We start from the raw sequence: 12,100 nt of genomic DNA, 5'->3' as shown, positions 1-12,100 counted from the left end.
GTGCGGCTGCACTTGGAGTATTGTGTACGGTTCTGGTCACCGCATTATAAGAAGGATGTGGAAGCTTTGGAAAGGGTGCAGAGGAGATTTACTAGGATGTTGCCTCGTATGGAGGGAAGGTCTTACGAGGAAAGGCTGAGGGACTTGAGGCTGTTTTCATTAGAGAGAAGAAGGTTGAGAGGTGACTCAATAGAGACATATAAGATAATCAGAGGGTTAGATAGGGTGGACAGGGAGAGCCTTTTTCCAAGTATGGGGACGGCGAGCATGGAGAAGGGGCATAGCTTTAAATTGAGGGGTGATAGATATAGGACAGATATCAGAGGTAATTTCTTTACTCAGAGAGTAAAGAATGCTTTGTTTGCAACGGTAGTAGATTCACCAACTTTAGGTACATTTAAGTCGTCATTGGACAAGCATGTGGACAAACATGGAATAGTGTAGGTGGGATGGGCTTCAGATTGGTATGACAGGTCGGCGCGACATTGAGGGCAGAAGGGCCTGTACTGCGTTGTAATGTTCTATGTTCTATGTTCTATATGTCCTATGTCCTCTTTCATGCCAACTCCTCATAGCTCTGAACTCCTTGATATCTCAAAAATCTAGCTACCTCAACATTGAATACACTCAGTGATGTAGCTGCCACAACTCTCTGGTGCAAAGAATTCCAGGCATTCACTACCCTCTTGGAGAAGAAATACTTTTGTGTTTCAGTTTGAAATGACTGTCCCATTATTCTGTAACAATGTGCCCTAGTTCAAGATGCCCCCACTCGCGGAAGCATCTTACCATCATTCAGTCTGTCAACCCTTCAGAATCTTGTATGTTTCAATAAAATCACCCCCCATTCTTCTAAACTCCAGTGGATAAAGATCTACCTAACCTGTTTAGGTGTTCTGATCAATGGCAATCCTCGGGATATTGACTATGGGGATTAATCAATTGTAATCCATAAGACCATAAGACATAAGAGTGGAAGAAAGGCCATTCAGCCCATCAAGTCCACTCTGCCATTCAATCATGGCTGATGGGCATTTCAACACCACTTACCCACACTCTCCCTGTATCCCTTAATTCCTTGCGAAATTAAGGATTTATCAATCTCTGCCTTGAAGACATTTAATGTCCTGGCCTCCACTACACTCCATGGTAATGAATTCCACAGGCCCACCACTCTCTGGCTGAAAAATGTCTCCTCATTTCCATTTTAAATTGGCCCCCTCTAATTCTAAGGCTGTGCCCACGGGTTCTAGTATCCCGGCCTGACGGAAACAAATTCCCAGCATCCACCCTTTCTAAGCCATGCATTATCTTGTAAGTTTCTATTAGATCTCCCCTCAACCTTCTAAACTCTAATGCATACAATCCCAGGATCGTCAGCCGTTCATTGTATATTAGGCCTAACATTCCAGGGATCATCTGTGTAAATCTCCACTGGACACGTTCCAGTGCCAGTATATCCTTCCTGATGTGTGGGGCTCAATATTGGACACAGTATTCCAAATAGGGCCTAACCGGAACTTTATAAAGTCTCAGAAGCACATCGCTGCTTTTACATTCCATCCCTCTTGAGGTAAATGACAACATTACATTTGCTTTCTTAACCACAGACTCAACCTGCAAGTCAACCTTTCGAGAATCCTGGACTAGTGCTCCCAAATCCCTTTGAAGTTTGGCTTTATGAATTTTCTCACCGTTTAGAAAATAGTCCATGCCTGTATTCTTTTTTCCAAAGTGAAAGACCTCGCATTTGCTCACATTGAATTTCATCAGCCACTTCTTGGACCACTCTCCTAAACTGTCTAAATCAGGGGTGGGGAACCTGCGGCCGCATGTGGCCTTCTAGACCATTGTGTGTGGCCTTTTGAATGAATCCAAATTTTTGCAGAACAAATCTTTTATTTTTTATTACCATGTTTTTTTTGTCCTTTATTATTTTTATGAATTTCATCAGCCACTTCTTGGACCACTCTCCTAAACTGTCTAAATCAGGGGTGGGGAACCTGCGGCCGCATGTGGCCTTCTAGGCCATTGTGTGTGGCCTTTTGAATGAATCCAAATTTTGCAGAACAAATCTTTTATTTTTTATTACCATGTTTTTTTTGTCCTTTATTATTTTTATTTTAATCTTAAAATGAATGTCTTTAAAATACCAGAGAGTAAAAGAAAATTCAATGAAATAATCCTCACAGACTGACTACCACAATTTAAAAAATGTGAATTTTGAAGAATATATAATTGAAGTTTCTTGGATGCGGCCTTATTAGATTACAACTAACATAATGTGGCCTTCCAACATGAAAAGGTTCCCCACCTCTGCTCTAAATCTTTCTGCAGCCACCCCACCTCCTCAGAACTACCTGTCTGCCTGCCTAACTTGGTATCATTGGCGAACTTCGCCAGAATGCCCCCAGTCTCTTCATCCAGATCATTAATATATAAAGTGAACAGCTGCGGCCCCAACACTGAACCCTGTGGGACACCACGTCACTAGCTGCCATTCCGAAAAATAACCTTTTATCCCAACTCTCTGCCTTCTGTCAGACAGCCAATCCTCAATCCTTTCCAGTAGCTCACCTCGAACACCATGGACCCTCACCTTACTCAGCAGCCTCCCATGAGGCACCTTATCAAAGGCCTTTGGAAGTCTAGGTAGACCACATCCACTGGGTTTCCCTGGTCTAACCTAATTGTTACATCTTCAAAGAATTCTAACAGCTTTGTCAGGCACGACCTTCCCTTACTAAATCCATGTTGACTCCATTTCATGTTAAGTGGCAAAAGTTGGATTCTGTCCAGTTGGGGACAGTCACCATTTGTTATTTATCAGGCATGCATGTTATTTGACATTTATAAGCCCAAGGCTGCATTTGCATGTGGACTGGTCAATATCAGAAAGGTCATGAATGGTGTTACAAATTGTACCAAAATCAGCAAACATCTCCATCTCATGATGGAACAATTAATAAAGAAAATAAAAATGGATGGGCTTAGAACTATTTTAAGGAATTCCTGCAGTGATATCCTGTAACTGTGTTTATTAACCTCCAATAACCACAAGCATATAATACACCATTTTATACAATAATGTCTGACACAGCATCTGATCCAACACCTTTATGAAGCCTTAGTACACAACATCTACGTGGTTCCCCTTTTCCTCCATTACTTGTTATTTCCTCAAACTGTTCTAATAAATTAATCAAGCATGATTTGTCTTTCACAAGCCAGATGAATATTCCTTAATTACAGTAAGATTTACAAAGTGACCCATGAAAACCAATTCACAAATGGATTCTGGCAATTTATCTGTTAGAAATTATGTGGTACCGCAAAACTTGAAAATTGCTGAAAAAGATGTGTTTTGCTCAAACTTTTCAGCTTGGAGTCATCAGAACATTTTCAAGAATACCAATATAAAGGAGAACACTATCTTATATTTTTGATAAGAGGGTGTTGATTGGTTGACAATTGACACATATTGGTAGAAACATGGCCATGGAAAATGTACCAGTTAAATGATCACTGGCAGTTAACTGCCAATCGTTTAGAATTTGCTACAGAGAGATTGCCTTTGATTGGTCAAGGCATTGCCCCAGGAAACACACAGAACTGTTGTCTCCTATGATAGTAAGTTGAATCAGATGTAATGTGTGCACATATTTTTTTCCTGTCTGTATATTTTACTGTCAACTCAATTCCTGGAACATTTTAGAGTATTTAACAAATACTGTCCAATATCAAAATCACATCTAATGTTTGACATTTTGTTTTGCATTTAGTAAGCATGAACTGGTTTGGTCGGGTCAATGCCTCGCCTATTAAAAAGATGACGAGGGAGCATGCTGCTTGATACAATCCACCTATCTTTGGGACATATGGCCTAAACAACAATTGTCACAATAACACTGAAATTCATATATACCACATTTCTCATTTGATTAGATTAGATTAGATTAGATTCCCTACAGCATGAAAACAGGCCCTTCGGCCCAACAATCCTCACCGACCCTCCAAAGAATAACCCACCCTAACACTACGGGCAACTTAGCATGGCCAATTCACCTAACCTGCACATCTTTGGACTGTGGGAGGAAACCATGCAGACACGGGGAGAATGTGCAAACTCCACACAGACAGTTGCCCGAGGCTGGAATCGAACCTGGGACCCTGGTGCTATGAGGCAGCAGTGCTAACCACTGAGCCATTTGTGTGACAGAATATATTCTTGGCTTGATGGCAAGAATATATTCTATATATTTCCTATTCGTGATGGACATTTATTTCTACATTTTCAGGATAATCTGAGGAAGATTGGACACTTTCCAACACCTGGCGGGTGATCTTTGACCTGTTCATGGGTTTATGTGATATGCAGTGAGAAATAATCTGATGAGGGTAGTTATTACCTCACAGGATGGCATTAGATTAGATTACATTACATTACAGTGTGGAAACAGGCCCTTCAGCCCAACAAGTCCACACCGACCCGCCGAAGCGCAACCCACCCATACCCCTACATTTACCCCTTACCTAACACTACGGGCAATTTAGCATGGCCAATTCACCTAACCTGCACATCTTTGGACTGTGGGAGGAAACCGGAGCACCCGGAGGAAACCCACGCAGACACGGGGAGAACGTGCAAACTCCACACAGTCAGTCGCCTGAGGCGGGAATTGAACCCGGGTCTCTGGCACTGTGAGGCAGCAGTGCTAACCACTGTGCCACCGTACCGCCCACTAATGATGCATAATATTTCAGCATCAGCTGGCACAGTGAGCAAATGTTTCAGGCTCTATTTACTATAAGGTCACCATTAAGGCCAGTCTTGTAGCATGTGGAACTGACACATATATTGACTGATAAGGTATACTTTCTTGAGGTAGACTGTAATAGAGATCTCTGCCCAGATAGATTTCTTAAATAGCACATCAAGGGAATCCATGTGTCTATTCCCTTTCAAAGGGGAAGTTGAAAGCCAGATAAAACTGTTTCCGAAATGCAAGCAAATGTTTGTGTGGACGCCAGCTGCTGTACCATTTCCACATCAGAAATATACAAACAGCCGGAGGGTAGGTGTCATTTCAACAGGAGCCCTGCTCTTTTCATGAAACACCACAAGGACTTTTCCGAGAGCTGAGCCTGGACAGGGTCCCCGAGCATCTCCATCTACTTGAGCATAAAAATGAACTCAAATCAATTTCTGCGTTCGTAACTTCGAGAAATCCAGATTCAAACCATGTTAGCTGATCTAGCTCATCCTGATACATCAGTTTAAATGTTCATGGCTTATTTGTTGGGTTCACTGGTGAACAAAATATGCAACAGCTTTTGTTTGGATTATTCCTCAGAGCAATGCAAAAGTTAATCAACCTGATTTAAATTTTAAAAGGCTTACTGATTAATTGTCCATCATCATCAAACTGGTGTATTCTCTATGGTAACACTTCAATCAATGAGAATTCATTTGAAAACAATTATCAATTCTCATACAGTAGAAAATGTTGTACCCCCTTATATTGGTATTCATTGGAAAATCTTGAATAAATGCTAGACAAAAAGTTTTATCAAAATGTATATTTTCCAGCAAACTCAAATATTTTTAGTCCTTAAGGTGTCATAACTTGTTACATCTTGAAAATAGCTTGCAATTACTCTGAAATGACCAGGAATCCAGGAAGGAAATAAAAGATCCTTTTATTCATTTTCTCAACTATTGATCTATTGTCCACCTCCAAGCATCCTTCTTGTGTTCAGAACATTATGGAACATGATAGACCTTCCAATTACGTTTTATTACCAATCAGAAAGGATTGGATTTATTTGCAACTTCTCCTGTATCTTTGTAGAGACTCCATTTACATGTGTGAAAGTTAGCTAAACTTAGCTTAGTTTGCACTGATTTTTAAAATATATTTATATTTTCCTCCCACAGGTGGTGAAGAGGCTTAGGAATTGGGAACTGATAAAATTCACAAACTGTAAACCATGCTAGTAGCCACGGTATAGAACATAGAACGTAGAACAGTACAGCACAGTACAGGCCTTTCGGCCCTCAATGTTGTGCCGACCTTTTATCCTACTCTAAGATCAGACTAACCTACATACCCTTCAATTTATTTATCTAAACTCTCAAGTTTTACAATATGACCATAGTCCACTCTAAGTGATCAGGGAGATATAGTTGCTTCTCTTCAGTTTGTTCCACTACAATCCAATTATTCACTCATGCTGTTTGTTTACCACTGAAGGCAATATACAAAATTGTACAGTGATGAAAACCATCTTCTCTTCTGCTGTTTCCATGGCTCCAATACTTCATATCAAAATTGCCATCAAGGGTTAACTATGCTATTATGCTGTGTTTTTAAAGGTGAGAATTTTTTTTTTTGAAAAAAAACAATTTTAGTTTCTGAGTGTGATGGACTTCCCTTGGTTGTTGTAAAACTGAACAGCCCAGGGTCTATGTTCTCATATATATTTACTACAGCTGCCTTGAGGATCTCAACAAATCAACTAGAGAAACATGTTGAAAAAAATTCAATTCTGTAGTAAATTATTTATTTCAATCTACTTAATAAAATGGCTTTAAGATGTATTTACCCTTTAGCACAATTTGATAACTTGCTTGGACATCAAGAGCATAGCAGCATATAATTACATTCACCGCAGAATAAAACTGTTCAGCATAGAATCTCTAGAAGCAAAATGTGTTTCTGTGAATTATTGGCAGTGGAAAGGGTGGACAGCATTAGATTAACTCTCCCACATCTGATTATTATGCAGCCAACGGATTGATCTGCTGAGCATGGTGTTTCTTCTGTGCTTGAGTATAAACTCAGATTGAAACACAATTCGAATTATTTCTAACACCTTTCTAATTATTGTGACTGATTAAAAGCATTCCTGAAAATAATACATTGAGAATGAAGTTTTCAAACACTGGCTTATTGGCAAAATGATGCTTGATGATGTATTATGTCATTAACACCCACAAATGTTCACTGCTTCTTCTTTACTCATTCCATAGATATGGCTTTGGACTTGAAGTCTTTCACAAGGATCCAATTTTGTGATATATTCTGCGTCAGGAGTAGGTAAAAGTAGAGCAGAAAAGAAATTGCATAATAAAGTTTCCTGAAATATTTAATCAATTGGAAATTGGGCACAATAAGATAAGCTTTTTCTGGTTCCAGCACGATAGTGGTAAACTCTGTTCTGCACAAGGTTGCATTAAACTGACCAGGCAGAATTCCATGAGGCCCACAAAGAGCTAAGGCAGGTATTGAAATCAGGTCCAGAACTGTTAAGTTGCCTGTTGGGCCCTCAGGTTTTACTTTTTGCATGGAAAGTAAATTAATTTCCAAATGTATTTTTCAACTTGATGGAAAGATCTGACTTATTGAATTAGAGCAGCTAGGTGAAGAGACATGTTAGCCCAGTTGAGAATGCATGGGTGCAAGCAAGTTTGTTTAAATTGCTTTCTGGTTCTCTTCCATATAGGTTAACATAAAAAAAAACTACCCAGATTCATCAATTCCACATCAGAAGTGATAAAGTTTTGGGGTGACACGGTGGCTCAGTGGTTAGCACTGCCGCCTCACAGCACCAGGGTCCCAGGTTTGATTCCAGCCTCAGACAACTGTCTGCGTGGATTTTGCACATTCTCCCTGTGTCTGTGTGGGTTTCCTCTGGGTGGTCTGGTTTCCTCCCACAGTCCAATGATGTGCAGGTCAGGTGAATTAGCTATGTTAAATTGCCCATAGCATTAAGTGCATTAGTCAGAGGGAAATGAGTCTGGGTGGGTTAGTCTTCAGAGGGTCGGTGTGGACTTGTTGGGCTGAAGGGCCTGTTTCCACACTGTAGGAAATCTAATCACATCTAAAAAAACCCTATAAAAGTGAAGAAAATACTGCCACAAGCTGAAAGTAAAAGGCCAATGTAGGTATTATAAGCTGGTACCTTTTTATACATGAATACTCATGGATTTTTTTGCCTCTCCAATGACATCCCAACCTCATTAACCTGAGGGAAATATCCTTGACACAATGCAAGCAAGATTTCTATCACATGTCTGAAAAAATCTCAATGGTGTAAAGTCTAAGAAAATTCAGATATATTGATTTCCTTGGTGCATTATATGCCCCATCCTGTTTGTCTGTTTTATATGGGCTTTTAGGTATGTGGAATATTTGCTGGCAGAAAATCAGGAAGTTGATGTAAGGGCCAGATTCAGCAATCCTGGGTCCTCAGTGCCGAAGCATGTGAGAATTTTGCAGATTGAAAAAACTGGCACTTTAGTTTGGGAAGTACAGGAGCAGTGAATGAACCCTGTAATCTTCTTACATTCTTACTTGTTAAGCTTTCTCTTTACTCTTATACTATTTGTTTTTCACTTTTCACTTTCATCTTCACAGCTTGAATAGCAATGGGTTTTCAACTGATTTCTTTTATTTCTTCTCCTTTGAAGTGTGTGCATTCCTAGAAGGCTATCTCTAATGTTCTTGTAGCTTTGCCTCCTCATATCGTTGTTTGAACATAACAAATAGGAGATGCAGTAGGTCATATGGCCTATTAAATCTTCTCTGTCCTTAACTTTACTTACATCTCTACCTTCCTAATCTAAGCTCATATCCTTGATTTCCTTAGTGCCAAAAAATCTACCAGAACAGTTTTGTATATACTCAATGACTGACCAACTTCAGCTCTCTAAGTACTCAACTCCAAGGATTCAGAAGACTTTGTGAGAAGAAATGCCTCATCATCACAGTCCTAGATTCCCGAGCCAGGGTAAAGATTTTTTTCAGAACCTATCCTATCACATTCCTTCAGATTTTTACATTTAATGAATTCACCTTTCATTCTTCTCAGCCTGACATATATAGATCCAAACATCAGCTCTCTCCTCAGGTACAGCAATCTCATTTTAAAACTCAATGAATAAACAGCTGTCACATGCCACCACAGGAATTAAATATTTTGTATGTGAAGGGACCAAAACTGGACACAATACTGATAGGTTCTTATCAAAGTCCTATGTAATTGTAGCAAGGTTTCTTTGTTCGTATACTTCACCATCTTCACAATAAAGGCAAACATTTATTTTGCCTTACAAATTTATTTTGTTAACAATTTTCAATTTGTAAACAAGGTGCCTAAATCCCAGTAAATGTTAATATTCACTCATTGTTCATCTTTCAATAGGTATTCTGCACTTTCATTCTTCATTATAATTGGATACTTTCATACTTCCTCACATCATGCTCCACCTGCCAACTTCTTATCTAATAACTTCATCATTTTTTTATCTCTTTGCAGTGGTTTGTATGGATTTAATGGCTTACTTTCCAAGTAGGTTTCAGATTTGCAAACAAACAGACATTACTCTCAACAAAGTATTTGAGATAATTTTAAATAGATTTGACTGGGGCACTAGTTTGTATGGCATTCCCCTAGCTATACTATACCATCTTGAAAATTATTAGTTTAAAACCTATTTTCTGTTCCTTCAAGCCATACTAATTTTTCCCCACTCCTGTAACCATATTATGATATAAAAGCTTCTTGTTTGATATCTATTGAAATCCTTCTGAAAATTCAAATGGGCTACGCTATTGGTTCCCCAATAACCAACCACTGAACAATCTTCCTTGTTCACTAAAACTTTGAAACACTAATAGATTTGTCAAACAAGATTTCCCTATCATTTCCATATTGCCTCTGGCTAATCTTGTTATCTTTTTCCAAGTGTTTTGTTTTGTTACAGCATTCTGAGCACCAGATTGCAATGATTTCCCTACTACTGCTGTCAGGCAAATTGGGATAGCAATTCTTGTTTTCTTTTTCTCTTCTTTCTTGAACAGTGGAATTGCATAGGCTACTGTTCATTTGACTGGAATCATTCCAGAATTTTGGGAATTTGAGATGATCAAAACCATATTATCCATTATCTCTGAGAGTATCTCTTTTCAAAATTTAGGGAAAGGTCATCAGGCCTGACAAGGAATTTGTCAGCTTTTATTCCCATTAATATCTTCTGTAAACTTCCTTTACTAATATCAGTTCCTTCAAAAAGGTCCTCACTTGCATTAGACGCTCATTATTTCCACTATTTGCAGATATAATTAAGTTTAGAAATTCTCAAGCTTTCCCCTGGTCCTGTCTCTCTAGGGTAATATGTTGGAAACAAAGCTTCTTTATTCTTTCGCTCATCACAAAAAGTAATGGTTTTTAGAAGAACTCAAAGGTTCCCCAATTTATCTGCCTTATAGACCCAGATTGACAGAAAGCATGGACCAAGCTTCTGCACTTAACAAATGCTATCTATTACCTATCTATTACATTAGCTAAAGGCAAAAATATTATGAACTGGATTATATCATCTAATACTTAAACTCTAATTCCCTTATAAGCATCCTGTTACACATATTCACAGAGAAACACATGTTTTATGTATGGAGGAAAGGTAGCTCAGCAGCTCATGTGCTGCTTACAATTCTGTGTCTTAGTCATCCTTCTCTGGATGTTTCCACTAGTTTGCAAGAGGCACTAGGTGGCTGGTTAACTGGTAAAAAGGTCTCCAACTTATCAGTTACAATTTAAGTTTACAATAAATGCTGAAGGAAAGAGAAACTTATTTTCTTCGGGCTTAAAGTTCTATAAAGCTGCAGCATAACTTGTCTATCCTTTACTCAATGTCCCTTCCAATGAAGGCAAGCATGCCATCAACCTTTTTTACTACCTTATCTACTTGCACTGCCACCTTCAGCGATCCGTGAACCTGCACACCCAGATCGCTCTGCATATCAATACTCCTAAGGATTCTACAATACATTGTATAATTTCCACCTATACTTGACCTTCCAAAATGCACCATCTCACATTTCAAGAGTGTGGTGCTGGAAAAGCACAGCAGGTCAGGCAGTATCCAAGGAGCAGGTGAATTGACGTTTTGGGCATAAGCCCTTCATCAGCCTCAGTCCTGATGAAGGGCTTATGCCCGAAAGGTTGATTCTCCAGCTCCTCAGATGCTGCCTGACCTGCTGTGCTTTTCCAGCACCACACTCTCGACTCTGATCTCCAGCATCTGCAGTCCTCACTTTCTCCTACCATCTCACATTCTTCAGATTAAACTCCATCTGCCATTTTACTCCAACTGATTTATATCTTGCCATATCCTCTGGCAATCCTCCTCACTATCCGCAACTCTATCAACCTTTGTATCATCCACAAACTTACTAATTAGACTAGCTATGTTTTCCTCCAAATTGTTTCTGTAGATCATGAACAGTAGAGGTCCCAACATGAATCCCTGTGGAACACCACTAATCACAACCTTCCTTTCCAAAAAGCATCCTTCCACTGCTACTGTCTGACTCCCACGACTAAGCCAGTTCTGTATCCACCTTGCCAGCTCACCCCAATACTATGTGTCTTCATCTTTTATATCAGTCTGCCATGAGGGACCTTGTCAAAGGCTTTACTGAAGTCCACATAGACAACATCAACTGTTTTTCCCTCATCAATCATCCTTGTCACCTCCTCAAAAAACTTGATCGAGTTAGTGATGCACAATATCCTCTGCAAAAAACATGCTGTCTATCGCTAATAAGTCATTTGCTTCTAATTGTGTATCGATCTAGTCCCTGAGAATCTCTTCCATTAATTTCCCTACCACCCGCAAGAGGTTCACAGGCCTGTAATTTCCAGGATTATCCCTGCCAACCTTCTTAAACAATGGGACCGCATTGGCCATTTTCTAGTCTGCTGGGATCAAACCTGTGGCCAAAGAGGAGACAAAGGAGTCTGTCAATTTGTTCTCTTGCCTCCCTGGGAGAGATCCCATCAGGACCCAGAGACTAATCTACCTTATTACTTTTTAAGACATACAACACCTTTTCCTTTTTAATGGCAACTTAGCTTCAAAACTTGAAACTCCCTTCCTTCCCTGAGACCATCCTTCACCAATTCTTTCTCTGCACCAAACACAGCAGCAATTATGTGTCCTGTATTCAAATTACCATGTCAAATTACAGCACTTAACAACTATGAGTATCTCTTCAAATACTGGCTGTTGATGACCCAAAATAACCCCACT

This window comes from Chiloscyllium plagiosum, chromosome 1 (genome assembly GCF_004010195.1).
Source record: "Chiloscyllium plagiosum isolate BGI_BamShark_2017 chromosome 1, ASM401019v2, whole genome shotgun sequence".
NCBI classification, from domain to species: domain Eukaryota; kingdom Metazoa; phylum Chordata; class Chondrichthyes; order Orectolobiformes; family Hemiscylliidae; genus Chiloscyllium; species Chiloscyllium plagiosum.
The sequence above is the reverse complement of the archived record's forward strand: the minus strand, read 5'-3'. Positions refer to the sequence as shown.